We start from the raw sequence: 7,541 nt of genomic DNA on the forward strand, positions 1-7,541 counted from the left end.
CTGCACTCAATATGCCAGTAACTCTGGAAAACTCAGCAGTGACCACAGGACTACAAAAGGTCAGTTTTCATTCCAATCCAAAAGAAAGGCAACGCCAAAGAATGCTCAAACTACCGCTCAGTTGCACTCATCTCACACACTAACAAAGTAATGCTCAAAATTTCCAAACTAGGTTTCAACAGTACATGAACTGAGAACTTCCAGATGTTCAAGCTGGATTTAAAACAGCGGAGGAACCAGAGATCAAGTTGCCAACATTCTTTGGATCATAGATAAAGCAAGAGAGTTCCAGAAAAACGTCTACTTCTGCTTTATTGACTATGCCAAAGCCTTTGACTGTGTGGATCACAACAAACTGTGGAAAATTCTTTAAGAGATGGGAATACCAGACCACCTTACCTTCCTCCTGAGAAATCTCAATGCAGGTCAAGGTGCAACAGTTAGAACTAGACATGGAACAATGGAAATTGGGAAAAGAGTACATCAAGGCTGTATATTGTCATTCTGCTTATTTAACTTCTATGCAGAGTACATCATGGGGGCAATGTTGGCTAGATGAAGTACAAGTTGGAATCATGATTGCTGGGACAAATATCAGTAAACTCAGATATGCAAATGATGCCACCCATATAGCAGAAAGCAAAGAGGAACTAAAAAGCCTTGTGATGAAAGTGGAAGAGGAGAGTAAAAAAGTTGGCTAAAACTAGACTTTCAAAAAACTAAGATCATGGCATCCAGTCCCATCACTTCATGTTGAATAGATGGGGAAACAATGGAAATGGAGACAGACTTTATTTATTGGGCTCTGAAATTACTGCAGATGGTGACTACAGCCATAAAATTAAAAGACGCTTGTGCCTTGGAAGGAAAGCTCTGACTAATCTAGTAGAGTTAGTCGCTCAGGCAAGTATGACTCTTTGCAACCCCATGGACTATAGCCCGCCAGGCTTCCCTGTCCATAGAATTTTCCAGGCAAGAATACTGGAGTGGGTTGCCATTTCATTCTCTAGACCAACCTAGACAGCATACTAACAACCAGAGACATCACTTTTCCAGGAAAGTCTATGTGGTCAACGCTATGGTTTTTCCAGTAGTCATGTATGGATGTGAGAGTTGGACCATAAAGAAGACTGAACACCAAAGAATTGATGCTTTTGAACTGTGGTGTTGGATATGACTGTTGAGAGTCCCTTGGACTGCATGGAGATCAAATCAGTCAATCCTAAAAGAAATCAGTCCTGAATATTCACTAGAAGGACTGATGCTGAAGCTGAAGCTCCAATACTTTGGTCACCTGATACAAAGAGCTGACTCATTAGAAAAGACCCTGATGCTGGGAAAGACTGAAGGCAGGAGGAGATGGGGATGACAGAGGATGAGATGGTTGGATGGCATCACTGGCTCAGGGACATGAGTTTGAGAAAGCTCTGGGAGATGGTGATGGACAGGGAAGCCTGGAGTGCTGCCATCCATGGGGTCATGGAAAGTATCGGACACAACTGAGTGAATGAACAACAAAAATAATATTTAAAGCAATCTTAACCTTCAGATTTAGCAATTGGTTGTGGTTAGCTTTCCTCCATCCTTCACTGCTGGGCCTCTTTTCCAGTTCCAAGAACCCTACAGAAAAACTTGACTGTTTTTGGATGTACATTGAATATGCTAGCTTGAAATTATTGACCAGGATCATATGTCAGGACTCTGGGCAATTTGATAGGAACTCTGAATCAGCCCTGGTATTCCTGGTATTTAGAAAGAATGAGAAAAAAAAATACTGATCACCTTATACAACAACTTCTCATGCACAGGCTGTAATTACCAAGTGACCAGATGTCAATATAATCAGCTTTTTGCAATGGCTATAGGAATTCTATAGGATCTGGAATGCTGAGATACTTACTTATCTTGCTGATGGCAAAATAAACTTCTGTCACCAAGACCTTGATATTTAGGCCCTGCAGGAACTAATTCTCTCTAAAGTTATAGCAATCTGAAGTGCCCAAAACACTAACTACTAGGTAGGGGAAAGACAAAAATGCCACTGTCAGTAATTTTCAAACTATCGCATACCACCGTTTCTTTTCTAATCCTCTCTTCTAACCCAATGCTAAACTTAACCAAATAATAATTCTCTGGTTAAGGAAATGGCTGCATTTAAATCCTTTAAAGCAAAAGTCTTTAAAGTTAGGAGCTTCCCTGGTGACTCAGATGCTAAGGCATCTGCCTGCAATGTGGAAGACTCAGGTTCAATCCCTGGGACGGGAAGATCCCCTGGAGAAGGAAATGACAACCCACTCCAGTACTCTTGCCTGGAAAATCCCATGGATAGAGGAACCTGGTAGGCTACAGTCCATGGGGTCACAAAAGAGTCGGACACGACTGAGCAATTTCACTTTCCTTTCACTTTCCTTTGAAGTTTTAGGAATACTGTAATGGTGGATATATGCCATTATACATTCGAACCCATAAAATTTGTAGAGACACAGACTTAGAGAATATGTGGATACCAAATAGAAGGGGGGCAGATGGGAAGAATTGGGAGATTCAAACAGACACATATACACTACTGATACTATGTGTAAAATAGATAATTAATGAGAACATATTGTATAGCATAGGGAACTCTACTTAATGCACTCTGGAGACCTGAATGGGGAGGAAACCCTAAAGGAAGGGGACATGTGTATATGCATGGCTGATTCATTTTGCTGTGCAGCAGAAACTAACACAGCATTGCAAAGCAACCATCCACCAATCAAAGTTAATTGAAGAAATTAAATAAACCTATAGAATTTGCAACACCAGAGCAAATCCTAATGTAAACTGTGGATTCCAGGTGATAAGGATGTGTCGCTGTAGTTCAGTATTAAAACATGTACCACTCTGGTGGGAGATGTTAATCACAAGGAGAAGAGGTTATACATGTATGGGGGCAGGGGGAACATGGGAAATCTCGTTGCTTTCCTCTCAATTTTGTTGTGAATCTAAATAGGTTTTTAAAAGTCAATTCAATAAGAAATGAAAGCTAAATGAAGACTTTTTCATACAATAGTTGAAAGAAATCACCAGCATATCTGCCCTATAAGAAATGTTAAAGAAAATCCATCAGACAGAAATAATACCAGTTGGAAATATAAATCTATACAAAAAAATGAAAAATATAAGAAAGTGTAGTTATCTGGATAAATATGTAATCTCTATTATTTAAATCTATTAAACAATAATTTCCTAAACAAAACCAATAAAGACATACTATGATGTTCATGGACTTCATAAACATGGTGGCACAGACCATAAAGAATCCTGCCTGCAGGAGACCTGGGTCTGATCCCTGGGTTGGGACGAGCGAGTAACACACACATATATACAATGTTTATAACATACTTTAAGGCAAAAAATATCACTAAGGCTAGCAGTCAAAAATGGAAGTATACTATTGTAAGGTTCCTATACTACTTGTGAAGTGACATACCACTTTTGGGCAACTATGATGAGCCAAATATGGATGCCATGAGACCTACAGCAACCACTAAAATAACAAAGCGAAAAATTATAGCTAATATGTCAACACATAGACAACAGGCCAATCTGATCACACAGATCACAGCCTTGTCTAACTCACAATAAACTGTGGAAAATTCTGAAAGAGATGGGAATACCAGACCACCTGACCTGCCTCTTGAGAAACCTGTATGCAGGTCAGGAAGCAACGGTTAGAATTGGACATGGAACAACAGACTGGTTCCAAATAGGAAAAGGAGTACGTCAAGGATGTATATTGTCACCCCACTTATTTAACTTATATGCAGAGTACATCATGAGAAATGCTGGACTGGAGGAAGCACAAGTTGGAATCAAGATTGCCGGGAGAAATATCAATAACCTCAGATAAGCAGATGACACCACCCTTATGGCAGAAAGGGAAGAAGAACTAAAGAGCCTCTTGATGAAAGTGAAAGAGGAGAGTGGAAAAAGTTGGCTTAAAGTTCAACATTCAAAAAACTAAGATCATGGCATCTGGTCCCATTGCTTCATGGCAAATAGATGGGGAAACAGTGGAAACAGTGGCTGATTTTATTTTTCTGGGCTCCAAAATCACTGCAGATGCTGATTGCAGCCATGAAATTAAAAGACGCTTACTCCTTGGAGGGAAAGTTATAACCAACCTGGATAGCATATTAAAAAGCAGAGATATTACTTTGCCAACAAAGGTCTGTCTAGTCAAGGCTATGCTTTTCCCAGTGGTCGTGTATGAAGATGAGAGTTGGACTATAAAGAAAGCTGAGCACCGAAGAATTGATGCTTTTGAACTGTGGTGTTGGAGAAGACTCTTGAGAGTCCCTTGGACTGCAAGGAGATCCAACCAGTCCATCCTGGTTCTTTGGAAGGACTGATATTGAAGCTGAAACTCTAATACTTTGGCCACCTGATGCAAAGAGCTGACTCATTTGAAAAGACCCTGATGCTGGAAAAGATTGAGGGCAGGAGGATAAGGGAACGACAGAGCATAAGATGGTTGGATGGCATCACCGACTCAATGGACATGGATTTCAGTGGACTCTGGGAGTTGGTGATGGACAGGTAGGCCTGGCTTGCTGTGGTTCATGGGCTCGCAAAGAGTCGGACACAACTGAACAAATGAACTGAACTGAATATGTCAACAAAGGAGACAAGAGGGAGTCATAAATACCACCAAGGAAATTCCCTGGTGGTCCAGTGGTTAGGACTTGGAACTTTCACTGCCATGGGCCTGGGTTCAATCCCTGGTCAGGGAACTAAAATCCTGCAAGCCATGTGGCATGGTCAAAAAATAATCAATTAATTTAAAAATTAAAATAAATGTAAGATGCAAAAAAATAAGTAAGTAGGTAAGTAAATAAATACTACTACTTATTACAAAAGAAGGCAGGGAAAATGGAGAAAAGGCAAGAAAGGAAATGGTTAGTGTTAGTTAGTTGTGTCCAACTCTGCAACCCCGCAGACTATAGCCCACCAGGTTCCTCTGTCCATGGGATTCGCCAGGCAAGAATACTAGAGTGGATATCCATTCCCTTCTCCAGGGGATCTTCCCAAGCAAAGGATCAAACCTGGGTCTCCTGCATTACAGGCAGATTCTTTACCATCTGAGCCATGAGGGAAGCCCCGATAGTCTAAATATCTCTGCTCCTCCCTCCTGCATTAGCAGCAGGCCATGACCCAGGCTATTCCTGAGGCAGCAAGGTGCCCCCCATCTAGGTGCCCCAGGAAGCAACACCAACAACAGTACCAGCATTGGCTACAGCAAAGCAGAGCAAGCCCAGAGGTACAAGCAGCAACAGTAGGGGCAAAGGGCAAGAACTCTGTCAGAGGCAGTGGAGGGTGAAAAGCACAGGACGGATTCTCAAGCACAACCACAGACAACTCAGGTAGAAATACCAAAAACTTGTGCTATAGCACCACCTACTGAAAAACAAAAGTAAAAAAGTGAAAGTGTGAGTCACTCAGTCTTGTCAGACTCTTTATGACCCCGTGCACGGTAGCCCACCAGGCCCCTCTGTTCATGGAATTCTCCAGGCAAGAATACTGAAAATCTGCAGGGGATCTTCCCAATACAGGGATCAAACCTGGGTATCCTGCATTGCAGACAGATTCCTTATCATCAGAGCCACAAGGGAAACCCTAAAAACAAAAGAAAGATCTCTAACTACTAGCCTGTTAAAATTTTAGAATTGTTAGGTAGTTAGAATAGGAAACAGGAGTCCAAAATGGTGGTGGCTAAAAGACAAGGAAGGGAAAAGCCCGCAAAAATAGAACAAAGGAAGGTCCAAGGACCAGAGTGAGGACCTCAGGTAGAACAAACAGCACTCCTGGCTAGCCCAATTTACATAGGGCAGGCCCGGGAGCAGGGCAGGGGGTGGGGGTGGGGGGCAGGGAGGAAAAAACATATAAAAGAGGAGCCAAAGGGCCGGGGCTCTTGCTTCTCTTTGCAGCTTTGGGTTGGCATGCCCTCATGCCTTGAGGATGTATTTTCCTGCTCTTTTCTAAATGAAACTGAGCTGTAACACGGAGCTGTAACACTGATCTATCTAAGAGCTATAACACAGTCTGTTCGAGACCCAAGAGCTATAACACGGTCTGTCCAAGAGCTGTGACGTGCCAAGGGCTTTAATGTCTGTCGCTTCAAATTTTTGTTGAGACAAGACAGAACTAAGGAGTTTACACTTGCCTGACAGAATCAAGTAAAAAAAGCTTAACCAAAAGAAGCAAAGAATTTGCTTCTTCAAATGTATCAGCCAAGGAACAACTCATAAAGCACCAGGAAAAACTAGCATAACATTAGATCACAAAAATAATGACAATTCTCCAGAAACCAAAAGTTGTGAAATTGAGTAATCTATGTTAAAAAGCAGAGATATTACTTTGCCAACAAAGGTCCATCTAGTCAAGGCTATGGTTTTTCCAGTGGTCATGTATGGATGTGAGAGTTGGACTGTGAAGAAAGCTGATCGCTGAAGAATTGATGCTTTTGAACTGTGGTGTTGGAGAAGACTTTTGAGAGTCCCTTGGACTGCAAGGAGGTCCAACCAGTCCATCCTAAAGGAGATCAGTCCTGGGTGTTCATTGGAAGGACTGATGCTAAAGCTGAAACTGCAATACTTTGGCCACCTCATGTGACGAGTTGACTCACTGGAAAAGACTCTGATGCTGGGAGGGATTGGCGGTAGGAGGAGAAGAGGACAACAGAGAATGAGATGGCTGGATGGCATCACCGACTCGATGGACGTGAGTTTGAGTGAACTCCAGGAGTTGGTGATGGACAGGGAAGCCTGGCGTGCCATGATTCATGGGGTCACAAAGAGACAGACACAACTGAGCGACTGGACTGAACTGAATAAAGAATTCAAAACAGCTGTCATGAAGAAGCGCACAAGCTACCAAAAAAAAATACAGAAAGGTGGTTCAAGGAATTCAGGAATAAAATTAATAAACAGAAAAAATACTTTACCAAAGAGATTTAAATCTAAAAGAGAACTAATAGACATTCAGGAGCTGAAAGATGCGAAAAATGTGACAAAGAACACATTAGAGCATGCTGAAAACAGAGCTGCTGCTGCTGCTAAGTCACTTCAGTCGTGTCCAACTCTGTGTGACCCCATAGATGGCAGCCCACCAGGCTCCCCCGTCCCTGGGATTCTCCAGGCAAGAACACTGGAGTGGGTTGCCATTTCCTTCAAGACCATGTTAAAGAGAGAATTAGCACCTTGAAGATATGAATCTAAAAATGACACTGGTAGAAGAGGAGGGAGAATTAAGATCTAAAATAATTGAGGAAATCCTGAGAACTATGAAACTCTTTTAGGAAGGGCAACCTAAGGATAATGGGTATCCTAGAAGGAGAAAAGGGAGAAGGAAGTAGAGAGTCTACCTAAGGAAATAATAGCTGGGAACTTTCCAAACCTGGGGGAAGGAACTGCATGTAGAAGTCAATGAAGCTAAGAGGAAAACCTACATGAGAAATAATGCAAAAAGACCTTTTCCAAAACATATGAAAACTGCCAAAA

At 41.9% G+C, this 7,541-nt stretch overlaps 1 non-coding gene across 1 annotated transcript; it reads left to right on the forward strand.

Moving 5' to 3' along the window:
* The first annotated feature begins 4,702 nt into the window (after nt 1-4,702).
* TRNAE-UUC (transfer RNA glutamic acid (anticodon UUC)) lies at nt 4,703-4,775 on the forward strand. The gene has a single exon. It is a non-coding gene; the product is annotated as a tRNA-Glu (tRNA).
* The last annotated feature ends 2,766 nt before the right edge of the window (nt 4,776-7,541 follow it).

Source organism: Moschus berezovskii, chromosome 8, assembly GCF_049115385.1.
Source record: "Moschus berezovskii isolate FMDL1 chromosome 8, NW_MosBer_1.0, whole genome shotgun sequence".
Classification (NCBI taxonomy): Eukaryota; Metazoa; Chordata; class Mammalia; order Artiodactyla; family Moschidae; genus Moschus; species Moschus berezovskii.